The 17,462-nt window shown below is 34.4% G+C and overlaps 1 long non-coding RNA gene across 1 annotated transcript in view; it reads left to right on the top strand.

The window, feature by feature from the left end:
- The first annotated feature begins 1,840 nt into the window (after positions 1 to 1,840).
- Positions 1,841 to 17,462, top strand: part of LOC116092251 — a 28,742-nt gene continuing 13,120 nt past the window's right edge. Inside the window, exon 1 of the long non-coding RNA XR_004119179.1 lies at positions 1,841 to 1,900. This is a non-coding gene — a long non-coding RNA (uncharacterized LOC116092251). The remainder of the gene's footprint in view (positions 1,901 to 17,462) is intronic.

Genomic DNA, 17,462 nt, shown 5'->3' with positions numbered 1-17,462 from the left:
AGGGGATCCTGCCCGGGTCTCTGGCTTAATGTGCTCTCTGGAGTTAGGCGATCCACTTGCAGGGAAGCATAACAGTAGTTCTTAACTGCCAGAGAACATCTGCTTTTTAGCCAGAGAATAGCAAATGAAAGTTAAGTTTCCAGAGGCCATCAGCTTCTGGCAAGAGGGAGTTACAAGACCAGAGTCTTTGGCTTTGTCAAACCCTGTATCCCACCTCAGTAACTGTATGTCTAAAGCTGTGACTAGAATATGTACAACCCAATCTCTCAAAACAACAACACAGAACAAAGACAAACAAACAAACAGAACAAAAAAAAATAAAAATAAAATAGGAAAAGAAATGGTGACTACAGGAACTTTCTAAGCTAGTGTGTGGTGTATCTCTGACTTTAGTATATTACTTCTAATTTATCTGCTCTTTCAGTTTTCACTGTTGTTTCTGGCAATTTTATTTTTAATAGTTTGCTTATATCTTAAATGCCCCAGTCTGTTCCATGAATTTTCTATATTTTGTGGTATTTTATCTACTATTACATTACTATGTGTTTTCCTTCTTTAAAAATAGACTCATCTACTCTCTGATATTTCTAAAGTAGCTTATCATATCAATATTTAAAGTTATTTTAATTTTCCACTTATAAAATATAAACTATATAAAAATTTTTGTGTAAGCATTATTGAAGCTTCATCCAACAAATTTAAAGGATGTGGCATTAGTTAATTATATTTAAAACAATTACTCTCTTACTACATATTTCTTTAAAACCTTATATTTTTAAATACTATGTAATGGGGTTAGCCCTCTTTGCTCTTTCAGAGAACCTGATTTTGGTTTCTAGCACCCACATGGCAGTGCAAAACTGTTTGTAATTCTAGTTCCAAGGGATCTTACATACTCTTCTTGCCTCCAAGGGCATGGAAAAACCCATGTGGTATAAATACACTTGTATAAAAAAAGTGTGTGTGTGTGTCTGTGTGTGTGTATATGTGTGTGCATATGTATATATATATATATATGTATATATATATATATACATATATATATATATATATACTTTAAAATATTATTTAGACATGGTATCCCATGACTATAATACTAGCCCTTTGGAGGTATAGGCAGAAGAATTAGTACGTCAAGATCATCTTTGTCCTTAGAGTAAGTTCAGAGCCAGCTTGCACAGCATGATGACTTGAGAACAACAGAATTATTTGATTTAGATACATATTTAAGTAAATATATTTTACATTGGTATTTTCCAGAGTGATATTTGTCATCCTAAATTCTTACTTTATTACTAGGAGTATAATATCTTAAAAGTTATTTTATTGGCTCAATTCCTTTTATTCATTGGAGATATTAAATTTGGTTGTTATATACTTACAGTCAATTTCATGTGGACAGCATGAAAATCAAAGTGTGAGTTTTTTCAATACAAATCCATGAAATAGAGATAAATGCAGCATTACATCAAATCTATTTTTATTAATGACATGATGGATGTAAAGATTACTGCATGTTCTTTTTATTCCAAACACTTCTACCTATCTACAATCCCCTTTAATTAATTCTTCTCCTCTATATTTCAGAGTCTAAATAATTTTTTATTGTCTTACTCATACAAGAATCCTAGTAATTGTCTGAGTGTTTCTACTTCTTAACCTTCACCTCATGCTATAAACTGGACTTCCTTTTACCAAAACATTGTATATCGAAGAATATCCTCAGTGTAAGCACTTTGGAATATGCCTTGGGGATGTCATAAAGGTTGTTCCATTGTGATAGAATTAGTGACATGTTAATGGACGAGGAAGAACAAGATAGTGCTTTCTCTTTGTTATATGGTGACAGAGTAAGATGGATCTCTGAAAACTAGGAAAAAGCTTGCAAGAAAATGAATCTGTAAGTACCTTCTCAGACTTCGGAGGTTTTATAGTAAAGACATGTTGCTTATACTGAACAGTTTATTATTCATTACAAAATACAAATTTACAATATTTACAAATACAAATTTTGTTGCTTTTCTGATGCTGTGATAGAATATTATGCCATATAACAGCTTAGGAAAATAGTATTTAGGTTGCTTTATAATTCTGTAGTGCTAAAGTCTAGCATAGCAAGAAAGGCAAAAAGTATGGTGATGCAGTTAAGAAGCTAGCTAATCACACATTTGTCTGTACAAGGAAGAGAGAGAGAGAGAACAGGAAGCAGGCCCAACTTATTAAGTTTCAAATCCATTCATAATGATGTATTTCCTCCACCAAAGTTCTAACTCCTAGGACTTCCATAATTTTACCAAACAGTGTGACCAACTTGTATACAAGAGTTGAATTACATGAGCCTCTGGAGGCATTTCTTATTCAAACAACCATGCATAATTCCAAAAAAAAAACAAAAACAAAAACAAAAACAAAAACACAATAGGAATAAGTGAATTGTGCTTCAATTATTCACCAATATGTACTCCAGTCCATTGTTTTAGGTGCTACTGTCTTATAGATCTCAGTTTCAAAAGAAGGAATGTTTCCATATGGAGAAAACAGAGAAGCCATTGAACTAAAATTGAAAATTCTCCCTACCCAGTATAGATATTGCTTTTGCTCCAGAATGAATAGGAAAAGTAGCAAATGTTGTGGTGGTTGTGGGAAAAAAATCCTCTTTACCGAGGAGATGTTAGACTATAACTCAACAAGGAAGATAAATCAAATATATCTGTAAACCAGGAGATCCTTCTTACTGCCCTATAGTACTTTCACATGGTATCATTTAGTGCACTTGAAAATCATAAAGATGCAACTCTCATAAGAACAGACCATATACATTATGAATGAAGAATTGCATCACAAACAAAACCATGATCCATCTGGTTGTAGAAGGCAAGGAGGATACAAAAATGGTATGGATGAAATAATTTTAAATATCATGTGGAAAAACAAAAGACTATAATTGTCAGTAATATTATCTTAGTGGTTTGTTGTTTAAATAGAATATAAACACACACACACATACACACACATACACACACACACATAACATACATATACTAGAGTCACTCTAAAATTCACAGAACAATATTTCGTGTAATAGAGAATATCTAGGATTTACATGTAAAAATGAAGAGACCAGTCATTGCTTTTCTTCATCTAAAGCCAGACTTTGAAAGAAAATCTTACCATTGCCTTTCAATATTCTTAGGCCTTTGGATTCAGATCACAAGTCTATCATTTATTTGTCTTTTACTTTTAGCACATTTGTTGAAATTTCTGAGGCTTTGTCTTTATAATTTTTTTCTATGAACAAATTCCTTATAACAAATATCCTTGTATTATACATATATGTATATGATTGAACACAGAAACAGCAGGCATATACACTTTTTGCTAACTCTAACTTTACTTCAGAAAACCTGGGTAAGTTAACTTTTTGATGAGTAACCTCAATCTTTACATTTAATATTTTAATATTCAAAAATCTTATATATGTATATTCCATAAAATATAGGTAAATAGTTCAAACTTTCAGCAACAGTTGTCTAAGCCATGTACTGTGTCCTTCTAATTTGTCAAGATACTACCCTTTAGCATTTCCTGTCAAAATTAATTTTGAGAAAGTATATAAAAGCATTTGAAGACAAAGTAGGAAAAGCATGAAAGAAGATCAGTATCGTGAAAGAAGATTAGTATCAGATCCTTAAACATTCTCTAAAACATTTCTCCAGAGAAGAAATATAGAATCAATATAGAATCAATCTCTCTCTCTCTTTCTCTCTCTCTCTCTGCTCTCCCTCTTCCTCCATCACTATACCACCTTGTGTGTGTGTGTGTGTGTGTGTGTGTGTGTGTGTGTTTGTGTGTATGTACATGCAACATGCATGCATGAATGAGCCCAGGGCTTAAACCAGAAATGAAGCAAAAGTATTCTTATAGCACCAGATTTTAAACACACTACTTTCCTTTTATCCATAGTATTTGCGTTTACCTTATCACTTGGATTTTTTTCTCTATTCATTCATAATTTGTATCAGGTAGTTACAATTTACACACAGTATAGTAAGTTATGAATTTGAAATTAAAACTCTAGTTAAAGTTCCATTCATGGTCTCCATTGTACCATTTTGTCTTATTAGTGAGTCATGTTGAAAGTAATGAGAAAGCTAATTCTTAGTCATGGAAATAGGAAAATTGTGATTGGAAAATCAAGTTGAAGGAAGAATCAATAGCCCTTGATTAAATGATACAACAGAAAATAAATTTAGGCAAAGCAGTGCTCACAATGGCAGATTAGAGTTGTCCCTGGGAAGCTTTTTCAAAGCTGGACAGACAGCTGGGTTTTTATGTCAGTATTCCATACTACTTTAGTTGGGTTATTGATTCATGGAGTCTATATGATTTTCCCTAATCCTAATTAAACTGATTTTGATTTGTTATTGAAAAGTCAATTGCAACTGCTTAATGAAAAGAAAGTTGAGAACTGCATTGAAGCAGTTGCTAGTTCTTTACTTTTTAAAATTTATCCTTTTCTTTTTAAAATTATTTTCAAGGGCTAATCACATTTTTTGTTGGTCTTGCAAACTTAATGTTAACTGGAATCACATTTGTCATACAAGTTCTCAGCAAACACAAAGTCCACCTTTTGTCTCTTGCATCTCAGTCAAGAAAAAAATACTTCATTCTTTATGTCCAATAACAAACTTGAACAAACTCAGATAGAGCATCCTTGAACAGACTTACAATTCCCATAGATCAGTTCTCCCTGGTCTATAACAAGAATGACATTTACTCTGTTTTGTTTTGCTTTGTTTTTGTTTTGGTTTTTGTTTTTTTATTGTTTTTCTTCTCTCTCTCTCTCTTTTTTTTTTTAACTCTCCAGATTTTATTCCCCTCCCAGTCCACTCTCCAATTGTTCTACATCCCGTACCTCCTCCCCAGGCCCCTGTCTCCAAGAGGATGTTCCCCACCCCTCTAGACCTCTAAACTCCCTGGGACCTCCAGTCTCTTGAGGGGTTAGGTGATTCTTTTCTGACTGAACCCAGAACTTGCAGTCCTCTATTATATATGTGTTGGGAGCCTCATATCAGCTAGGGTATGCCTCCTGTATGCTGCCTGGTTGGTGGTCCAGTGTCTGAGAGATCTCAGGGGTCCAAATTAATTGTGACTGCTGGTCCTCCTATAGAGTCCCCCTCCTCCTTAGCTTCTTCTAGATTTTCCCTAATTCCACTACAGGGGTCAGCAGCTCCTTTCTACTGGTTGGGTGCAAATGTCTGTATCTGACTCTTTCAGCTCCTCATTGGGTCTTTTGGAGGGTGTTTTCTGTGAGTGCTCCATAGCCTCAGTAATAGTGTCAGGCATTGGGGCCTTCCCTTGAGAGTTCATTTTGCCATGGTTCCAGATACCTTGATTCATGGAAAAACCTTGCTTGTCATTTCTATCATTTATTTGTACTACTTAGAGAATCAGCAGCTACTCTTTGTTTTCTCCTAGACAAATATAAAACTTGTGTTTATCATCCATTTCTTTACTTAGTAGCTAGGACAACGTTATTCAACATCTTTACAGGTCCTACAACAAAAAACTGCTATTAAATTTGATTTCATCATTTTCTTTGAGACATTTGATACCTATAAACACTTGGTTCCACAAGATGGATTTGGGGACACTTAGGCATAGAAAAAGTAGTGTTTAGTAGGTAGCATAAACTGATATTATAGCTTACCTTTTAAAAGTATAAGCAGAAACGCAACTGAGGATGTTTCAATATCACTAAGTAAGGAGAAGAAAATAATCATTCAAGACAGAGGGAGGGAGAGATTTGGGCAGGAAAGAGGAACTGGGGTCAGGGAGACAGGATGTGGTATGGGGATGGGGGAAGACAGGATTGAAGCCCAAAGGGCCAGCAGAATGAATGGAGGTTAGAGACTCTAAGGACTCAATGGGATTGACCTTAGATAAAATGACCAACAGTGGAGAGTGGGGATTTGTAGAGCAGAAAGACAGGACACCAAGTGAGAGATGGGCTTGCTATCCCACAGCTAAAATTTCTCACCAATAAGTGTTCTAGTCTAAAAGAACTGCATGGACAAGAATGGAGAAGAGACTGAGGGAAAGGCAGTGGAGGGACTGGCCAAACTGGGGATCCACCTCATGAAGAAACACCAACCTTTGACTATTACTGATGCTATGATGTGCTTACAGAGAGGAGCCTAGTGTGGCTGTCCTCTGAGTGGACCAACCAGCAGCTCACTGAGAGAGAAACAGATAGTTACACCCAACCATTGAACTGAAGTCTGGAGCCCCTAAAGCTGAATTAGGGGTAAGATGGAAGAAGCTGAAGAGGAGGGTGACCCCAATCTCAACTAACCCAGACCCCTGCAAGCTTCCAGACACTTAGCCACCAACCGGGCAGCATACAGGAGTTGGTCTGAATCCCTCAACACATATATGACAGAGAAGTGCCTGATTTGGCTTAGTGAAAGAAGATACCCCCAATCCTCAAGAGACTTTCATCCCCATTGATGTGGGAGGCCTGGTAGTGGGGAGAATTCTCTTGGAGATAGGGCAGGGAGTAATGGAATGGGCAACTGTGGAAGGGGAGACCAGGTGTGTGGGGCAATGGCTAGATTATAAACAAACAGACAAATAAATCAGGTTGGCTTCCAGGGCAATGGAGAGATTATAAATAAATAAATAAATAAATAAATAGTTAGCACATTGGCTTTCAGTATGTTTCTAACACTACTAAGTCTTAGCAAAGATAAAATTCAAAGTAAAATCATAACCTAGTCTGCATTCTCCAAACACAATAAAACACTGTAAATTCTCATAGCTACATTCTCAAGGAAACTACTCATAATGTAGCATTAATTAAAATTGACAAAGTACATTTTTATGAAGCTCTTTGTCAGTAAAAATCATCTTTGAGAAAAGGATATGAGACATTTCTATCTGAAATTCTTTCTCTAAATAAAGTGCATTCTATCTATTAAAGCCTTCATCAACAATGACATTGAAATGTGCATTTTTCCATGATTAAAACATGAGATTCACTATTGAAAATCTCTTATTTCTTATCTAATTTGCCATAAATCAACTACCATTTATTTTAGTGTGTTTTCTTATTCTTTAAAGTACTGTGTGGTGGCTGACTTGTAAAGATAAACAATCAAGAAATTCACTCACTATTCTTTTACCAGAAAATATCATCCTAAGTGAGGTAAATCAGACCCAAAAGGACATCCATGGTATGTACTCACTAATAAGTGGACATTAGCCACCAAAAAAGTACAGAATCCCCAAGATGAAGTACATAGAACTTAAAAAGGTAAACAAGCTGAAGGGCTCAAGTAAGAATGCTTCAGTCCCATTTGGGAGGGAGAAGAAAGCAATCACAAGGGGGAGAGGGAGGGAGGGACCTAGGAAGGAAAGTGGAAGAGGAGAGGGGAGGAGAGGGGAACCAGCTCTGGTGTTGGAGAGTGGATTGGGAATGGAATAAAATCTGAAGTATTAAATAAATAAATAAATAAATAAATAAATGATTAAATTTAAAATACAGAAAAATAAATCAGCTTTCTATGGAGAAATAGAAAAAAGAAATAAATGGATCTTATTCTTACTGACAAAAAAAGGAAATTTAACTTTGTTCTATCTTCAATTTGTCATCTATCTATCCATCATTTATCTATCTATCTATCTCTCCATCTATCAATTTATTGATCAATCATTTCTATCTAACTGCCTGCCTGTTTGCCTACCATCAAATGATTTGCCTAATGATTCAAAAACAAAGAGAGTTAATATTAGGAATTTTAATTTATTTCATATTTCATAAAGCATTGAAAAATACTTTATCTTCAAATTCTAAAAATGTATCCACCACCATAAACAGAAACTCACAAAACTCAAGAATCTCAATATCTGGATTATTAAAAGTTAACCATTTTGACAGAAAGTTTCCTGGAATTAGCCATATGTTTTTAAATAAAAGTTGCAAGAATCTGAAAACAAACCCAACCAATATTCTTGCTGTTATAATGTTAGACACACAATAAACAATATAACAGGATCAATTCTATTTTATACACATTTTGTTATAACACCACAATTTTTTAATAGACTGACCAGAAATACAATTTTATAATGGCTTATCATATATTATAAAGACATGTAAAATGAAGGAAAAATTTAACTCACTATATTAGAGGCAACTCTACATATACCCATAGACTCACTATTTTATTAATATAGCATCTTAATATTGTATACTTTTTGAATTTCATCAGTTACTGTATATGTGTAAGATGCCTAATTTAAGATGCCTATTTAAAATGAGAAAAACAGTTGTTTCTCTACTTTGCAATACTGACATAGAAGCACAGAGGAATTTTAAGTTTTTTCAAGTCACACAATTAATGTAAGATTGTGATATAATGACACCAGGCAATCATTCAGAGAATCTTTAATAAGAGTACACAAAAGACTCAGATTAAAGCCAGATACTCCACACACACCTAATACTTAAAGGAACTAAAACACGGTCACTATATTTGTCAGTCAGAGACACTATGACAAAGTAAGAACATTTGGAGAGTGTCCAAAGGGTTTTTGTTTGAAAATTCTAAAATGGTAGAAGCCTATGTAGGTGCTTTCAAAATATACTTCTCCAGAGGACATTTTTTAGCTTATACATGGTTATTTTTTCAGAGGTTTTAGGACTGTATTTATTATGTGTATAAAATTATGTCTCTGAAGGATATTAATTATAGGGATTATACTAATAACTTTATTTTGATTTGATTAACTCCAACATGTTCTGTATCAAAGTATATTCACATTCTGAAGTGTTGAAAGTTAGACCTCAGCATATGATTTATGAGAAGATACATATATATGTCTGGACTTAAAATTCCACAATAATGCTATTTGTCATTAACCAACCAAAACAAGCCATGTGGGAATGACCAGGTTTATCCATGCAGTAAATTAGTACTGAGCAACCAAAGCAATCAGCTGTTTTGTAGTAGAACAGTTTAGGTTAGTTATGGAATGATCTGCCTGCATAAAACACAAATAAAATGTGTAAAGTTAAAGCTAACTGGACACAAATTTGCACAAAATAAAAGATAATCCAGACTAGTATACTAAGGTAATTCATGAAGTCAAACAGTTGGAAGGAGGATAAATAAGAAGGAATTACAGATAGATATGAGGAATCATTTAGACGTGATGGAGGGATGCATTACTTTTATTGAGTTGCTAGTATAGATGCTTAAATGTATCAAAATACAGAAATTATTATGACTCAATAAATTAATCAAAAGTTTAAAATGTGCACTACATTTTAAAACAAAACATATTTATCAACATTATTCATCAACAATTATATAAATTAGTATTATACCATGCAGAGAAACACTATAAAATTCAGGCTATAAAGTAATTTGACTAATACAGCTAATATTCCTCATGTGCCCTCCCAATTTTTTGGCAAGTTAGACTCTGAATTCTCATCTATTCCATGCCATACAGAGACACTGTTCTTTGGTCAATGCTGAATCCTTCTTTGTCTTTCAGGAAAGAAATTGTTCTTATTTTAAAGATATTTTTTCTCTCCCACCTATGTAAAAGATACCTTTCACTCAAAATCCCAGTCCTTTCCTTCAATAAATGAGTCCCTCAAATATCTGTAATTCACGGTCGGTCTGTAGCTACTTAAATTATCTTCTGAATTTTACTAGAATAAATAACCTTGAAGTGGTAACAAACAGACTCTGTTGCTCTTGCATTGATTGAAAGTAATAATTATATTCAGCAAATCTCACTATGACCTTATTATTTTCTCAAGAAAAAGCAATTCACAACTAATGGCTAAATATGAACCCTTTAACTTTTTTATTTTCTCAAGGAAAACCAAGTAACAACTTTCTTAGCTAAATGAATCAGTTACTTACAAATGGCCATTAAGGACTTAATATTATAATTCAATTCAGAGAAGTTTTCTCATGTATTTTAAACAATGCGTTTCTTTTTTCTTCTTTCGGCAATGTTTTTGGACACATAATTATTGTGGTTTCTTACATATATGTTATGTTGATACTAAATGTTAGACAATGCCTATGAGAAAAAAAATCCACCCTCTTTCAACTAATTTTAACCTCACAAAATTGTCATTAACAATAGTTCAATCAGTAGTCTCCTAAAAGAATAAGCTTTTGTCAAATAGTAAGCAGCAGACTTCTTTTGTTTCCTCAACTCTGAATTGAATGCTAGAGCTACTTAACATAATTCCCAGTATCTTTTTGTGAAACCAGCATCTTCATAGTAAAATTCCTATTAATTATTATGGAGTTCCCATAAAAAACTATAATATATATGGTGAAAAGTATGATTTTAAAAAATCTTGGTATCAGTAAATCCATATTCCTTGCATTATTTACTGTCTTTTCTTACTTATATGGACAGAGGGTATCATAGCTTTCATTTCTTTGTTGCTATGTGTTATAGAGCATATCATTCACATGTGTTTTTTATTGTATTCATGAAAATGTCCTGTTTTTTAAAAGCACACCTCTTATCAGATTCAAATTTATTGTAATCCAACATGATTTCACCTTAATTAATTACATTTGCAAGTATTATATACTCAAAAGAGGTTACATATTCACGTTCCAGTATATTAATTTTGTAAAGAAACTAGCAAATACGCCAACCAAAATTAGCTCCACAAATGTGAATGTCTCCATTGTGAATTATATCAATTTCTAAGAGTCAAAGCATCATATTTTGATACATATTTTCAACTATATTAGTGTGCTCTAGCAATCAGTCTGGTTTATGAATAATACATTTTGTTTTAAAATTCTTATTGCCATATTATTATTATTTAAACATACATTCTAAACCAAGATCAATATACAATTTACAAGTTCATTAATCATGTGTAAACCCTTGAGTCTGAATGTAATCTAACAAAAGATTTTACAGTTTTTAAAATTATATAGAATATATTTTAGCATTAAAATTCCTCTTAGTTTCATATTAAAATATTTTAAAATTACTATCAAGTTATAAACATTGAAATTTCATCTAAATTTAATAAAATTTCAATAAAGCCTGTTCTAATCAATTGTGTATTTTCTTTCAAACAGAACATCAAATGAAATCATTACAGATATACAATACTACTAAGGCAAAGAATTAAAGATTAAGATGGGATAAAAGTAATAAAATAGAATATTAAAATTTTTACATTATATTTCTAAAATGATTATCAATCACATCTTTCATCATCATACTTAGAAAACTTTTATATGGGGAATGAGTATGTATTTGTATTGTGTACAGGTGTGTATGGAAGTGACTGTCCTCATGGATACAGAAATTGTGGTACATCTACACAATGGAGTACTACTCAGCTATTAAAAACAATAAATCTATGAAATTTTTAGGGATATAGATGAATCTGGAGAATATCATCTTGAGTAAGGTAACCCAATCACAAAAGAACACACATGGTATGCACTCTCTGATAAATGGTTATTAGCCCAGAAGTTTGGAATACAGGAAGAACAACCCACAAACCACAAGAAACTCAAGAAGAAGGAAGAACAAAAGGTGGACATTTCATTCCTTCTTAAAAGGGGGAACCAAATACCCACGGAAGGAGTTGCAGAGATTAACAGTGGAGCAGAGTCTGAAGGAAGGACTAGCCAGCCTAAATATAGCTATCTCCTGAGAGGCTCTGACAGCACCTGACTAACACAGATGTAGAGGCTCATAACCATCCGTTGAACTGAGTACACGGTCCCCAATGAAGGAGTTAGAGAAAGGACCTATGGAGCTGAGGGGTTTGCAGCCCCTTAGGACGAACAACTATGAACTAACTAGTACCCTCAGAGCTCCCAGTGTCTCAACCACCAACCAAGGACTGCACATGGTGGGTCTGATTGTTCTGGTAGCTTGTGTATAGTAGAGGATTGCAAATTCGATCATCAATAGGAGGAGAGTACCTCGGCCCTGTGAAGGTTCTGTGCCTCAGTGTAGGGGAATGATGCCAGGGCCAATAAGTGGGAGAGGTTGGGGTGGCAGGCATGGGGAGGAGGGAGGCAACAGGGGTTTGTTCTTGTTGTTTTTGTTTGTTTGTTTTTTGGAGGGGAAACTGGAAAAGGAGAAATTTACATGTAAATAAAGAAAATATCTAATAAAAAATTAAAAAAAGAAAAAAAAAAGTGACTGTCCTCATATATATGTAAATGTATGTACAGTTTGAATAACATGTACATGTATGTAGATAGCAGCATTGACGTTTCCTGCAATATTTTCCTTCTTTCTTCCTTCCTTCCTTCCTTCCTTTCTTTCTTTCTTTCTTTCTTTCTTTCTTTCTTTCTTTCTTTCTTTATTCCTTTCTTTCTCTTTGAGAGACAAGAGATCCCATTGGACTTTGGTGTGTTTGATTCTACCCTACAGTGTCTTTTCAGTTATAGATTTTATGGGCATAGTAGTATTACAAATTATATTTGTTTCCCGTATTCTCTTTCTGGTGAAATACTTGACAAAAGAAACCTAAAGAACAAAGGGCATATTTGGGCTAACAGTTCTAGAAAACAGTCTGTGGTAGATCATGAAGCCCTCATAGTAGGAGCTTGATGGATGTAGTTAAACACATTGCATCCACAGTCAGTAAGCGAAGTGATGAGCACTGATTGTCAGTTCATTTTTCCCCTTTTAATTCAACCCAGGACACCAGTCTGTGGAATGATACCACCCACAGTTTGAGTAACCCTTTGACCATTACATCATCCTTTCTATGATAATCTTCACAGGCATTCCAGGAAGGTTTTCCTTAATAATTCTACATCCTGTGAACCTGACCATCAGGATTAAACACACACCACAGGAAACCAAGTCTTTGTACAAGCAGTTTGCCACAGGAAAGTTTCTATATCCCCAAGACACCTTCATCATTTAGATTCTGCTCCTCTGCTTGGTTGCCAGACAAATAGGTTATTCATAATGAGTCCTGAAAGTAAAATAACTTAACATAAAGTTAATATGAAGCTAATGTAAGTGTGACTATTTAGCTCAGTTAAAGACCACTGGCCTTACTTTCTAAAATCCCATGTTGAATCTCCAACACCACACAAAATGGAAATGGTGACACATGTCTCTAATCACAGCCTTTAAAATGTCAAGGCAGGAAAAAGTGCCCTGATGTTCAGGGCCAGCTTCAGCTACATGTTCAAGTTTGAGAGCAGTCGGTGTTCTAGGAGAACTTGTCCCCCAACCTAAAAAAAGAAAGAAAAGGATTCAAATATTCTCTAAAAGTATTCATTGTACTCGTGATGACTGAGTTTGTTCACAGGCCTTTAGTGCTCTTAGCTACTAGTCACTATTAATGTGAATTTGCAGTAAAACTTCAAAATTTTTTCTGGGATAATGAAAATAATATGGTCTTTTATGATTATATCAATCATTGCCATGACTTTTGAACTTGTATTTCATAATAGTTGCATATAAAATTTAGGTGGTATACCCACAAAGCTTTAGTTTCTCCATATGTAAAATCTGTATAAAACCCAGTCTTAGTCACTCTTACTTTTATGAAGAGACACCATGAGCACAGCAGCTTTTATATATAAAAACAAATAAACAAACAAACAACAACAAAACATTTAACTGGAGTTGGCTTACATCATCATAGTAAGGAACAATGTGGCACTCAGGCATGCATGGCCCTAGAGCTGAAAGCTTTACATCCTGATAAATAACCACCAGGAAAAAAGACTGGGCTTGGCATGGGCTGTTGAAATTATAAAAAGCTAACCTCTAAGGCCACACTTCCTCCAATAATAAGCCTTAATCTTCCTGACACTATCTAACAGGTTTATTCCTTGATGGCTAGGCATTTAAATATGGGAGCCTGTGGGAGCCATTCTTACTCAAACTACCACACTCAGGCACCGATCATTTTATTTATGGATTTATTAAATGATAAAGCCTCTATGGTTTCTTACACACAGAAATGAAATATTTATTATTTGATTTAATTTCATTATTTAATATTTTTGTGTTTTCTTTCTTCTCATAATTAAATAAAAGTATTAGAATAGGCCATTTACTTGAGGCTAATAAGATTCATCTCAGCTCCTATTAACATATTTCAGTTCAGAATTCAGTCGGAGTGATAAAAATGATTTTCACATATTGATCAAATACTAAGGTCTTATATCCATGATTAATCAAGTCATATATCATTCTTTTTAAAATTTTTTATTGGTTGTTTTATTTACTTACATTTCAAATGTTATTCCCTTTCCTGGTTTTCCTTCCACAAACCCCCTATCTCATCCCACTCGCACCTGCGTCTATGAGGGTGCTCCTCCCCCACCTATTGCAGCCTAGTGGTAGCTCTAGCATTTCACTATGCTGGAATATCGAGCCATCACAGGACCAAGGGCCTCCCCTCTCATTGGTGCCAGAAAAAGCCATCTTCTGCTACTTATGCAGCTGGAGCCATGGTAAATCCATGTGTATTCTATGGTCGGTGGTTAGGATGAATTATTATCTACTATTATTTGAAAATGTTGAAATGGTACTACTAAATATTCTAATGTTAACATATCTCACATAAATATCAAAGTAAAACATGGACGAAATCATGAAATGTATTTTTGGAAAGAAAGACATTAATCCACTTAATATATATGGCAATAGTGTTTTTTAATACAACTTTGTTTTTTTAATGCATACTTAAAATATAACTAAATTCTATAGTAAATCGAAGATTTGTAACATCACATAGAAGTGACTTAATAGAGTCTATAAAGATAGATTTTAGCAGTTAAAGGAAAAAATGAAAATTATGAACTAGTAATAAAATATAATGTTGATATGTATTATCAATGCATATAGATTTAAATACATTATCTTAAGAATGAAAGTTACTTATAACATAATAATGTTTTATTCTTTAATGTTTTGAAGACATGAAATAACTTGTAAGTAAAAATGAAACCAATCAATCAATAAGCAAGGGATATAATCAAGACACAAACCCAGCCATTTATTGTAGACTGTGCCTGTCTTCGAAGCACATAGGGACTGAGGCATGAAATTTAGGTTCAAGCCTTTTTCTTAGAGAAAAAAAATGTAGAGATTAAACTCAGGGATTATGCTTCCAAGGACATATACACTTACATCAAGTTTGTATTATGTATGTTGCAATTTTGCTGATCAATTAAAGCCAAGTCCATGAAATTTTAACCTTCAGAGTTTTAGTCTGGTAAGTAGAATCATACACAGCCTTGTATACACATACATTCACACAGCTGCCGTGAAACCATGATGATTAATTTTCATGACTTTCTAAATGCCCTTTATAAATAATTTAAAGAAGGGCTTAGTTGATCTATAGCAAAGTTATGAATTTGCTAATTAAGCCTGACTCCATTTATGAAAGTTAATTTAGGAGTTACCTTTTGCTACATAGATTGCAACAGTCAAGCATTCAGAAACTGAAGAGTATAGCTTGATATATAGACAATATGAAAGTAACTGCAAAATCTCCAACGTACTCATGTTAAGCCTACTATTTCTTAATTGTCCTAATTTATTTTGAAAGGATTTTATATCACAAAATTCCAATACTAATTTTAGATAGAAATTCTTGCCAAAACATAGTAAAATGATCTGAAATTTCCATTGTGTGGAAGATAGTTTTATATTTAGTTAAATCTGCAAATGCATATTCATTGTTACATAATTAACAACCTTTAATAGAACCCAGTGCACATACCCTCCACAAAGACATACACACACATACACACACACAAATACACATAGAAATACACATACACATGAACACATACACACACATACACACATTTGGTTTTTTTAATCTAATTCAGGTTGGGAGATTTTATATTTATATTATACCATTGTGACCACAGCTATTTTTATACCACTATGCATATTGCTTTTAGTTTATTAAAACATTGTAAGTTTGAAAAGATATCTTTTTATATATTATTTCTGAGCATATGCAGTAAAATTGGACACAATTGATGCTGGTTAGCTAGGGCTAAGAAATTAGTGGTGAATAAGGAGAGACCAGCATTAGTGAAGTGCAATCTTCTGAAGTGTTTTCTGAGAGCACAAAGAAGCTTTGTTCCGGAGATAGTCAAGGTTGTACCTCATGCTGCAGCTGTACTAGGTAATATGTAGGAGTCACCCAGGTGGTACTGTTTTTGAAGGCATGAAGTTTGATTGTGATTTAGAGCAGCTGAATCTTGGCACTGTGAGAGGCCATGGAAGGCCATTAGTGAAGGTGCAACTTAAATTGCAGTTGATGGCCCAGGATTTAAGGAGTCATGCAAAGGATTTGAGGCTTGGCACCATGAAGGGAGTCTATTGGTGAAGCCTAGTTGCAGCAGAAGACCCCAGTGTATTCTCCAATACACTACATGGTTCATGCCAGAACCATGAGCATCAAGAGCAGCAGTGGCTGTGGAATGGTTCAACCTGAGCTTAGAATGCTACAAAGGGCATAGCTGGAGAAATGATGCCAGCCAGCCCTTTGGAGGAGCCCAGAAGATACTGTATAGATCCCAGATATTGGAACCAGAAGCTGGAACACTGAAGTTGCCTCAGGGACCTCAAGATGTTTGAGGTGCCACAGGTGTGGTCTATCTGATGAGAAAAGGTGCTACCAGGGAGTGGAACCAGCTCAGGAGAAAGAAGTTTGTTGTAGTCAACAAAGATGAAAAATGAATTGGAAATCTGAAGATCACTTTGATATCAGAACTGGAGATGCAGAGTTTGGAGTTTGCTCACCTTGTTTTCTGTCTTGCTTTGGGGATTACAGTTAGATGAGTGGATCAATCTCAGAAGAGACTTTGAACTTTGGACTTTTAACAATGTTGAGACTGCTGTAGACTATGGAGGTTTTTGAAGTTGGACTAAATGTATTTGTTATTATGGTAAGTTTAGGTATGCTTTAATGAGCCTGTGGTTACCAGGGAGTGAAAAATGATGGTTTGTATATTCTCGCCCCAGGAAGTGGCACTATTAGAAGGTGTGGCCCTGTTGGAGTAGGTGTATCACTGTGGGTGTGGGCTTTAAGACCCTACTCCTAGCTGCCTGGAAGTCAGTCTTCCACTACCAGCCTTCAGATGAAGATGCATAACTCTCAGCTCTGCCTGTACCATGCCTGCCTTAATACTGCCATACTCCCACCTTGATAATCGTGGACTGAACTACTGAATCTGTAAGCCAGCCCCAATTAAATGTTGTCCTTTATAAGACTTGCCTTGGTCAGGGTGTCAGTTCACAGCAGTAAAACCCTAAGACAAGCAGCAAGTGCTTTTAACTACTAATCCATCTCTCCAGCCATAGGATATTGAATATTTTTACACTAAATAAGTGAACACACACACACACACACACACACACAAATATATATATATATATATATA

The sequence above is a fragment of the Mastomys coucha genome, unplaced genomic scaffold, assembly GCF_008632895.1.
Source record: "Mastomys coucha isolate ucsf_1 unplaced genomic scaffold, UCSF_Mcou_1 pScaffold15, whole genome shotgun sequence".
NCBI classification, from domain to species: Eukaryota; Metazoa; Chordata; class Mammalia; order Rodentia; family Muridae; genus Mastomys; species Mastomys coucha.
The sequence above is the reverse complement of the archived record's forward strand: the minus strand, read 5'-3'. Positions and strand labels throughout refer to the sequence as shown.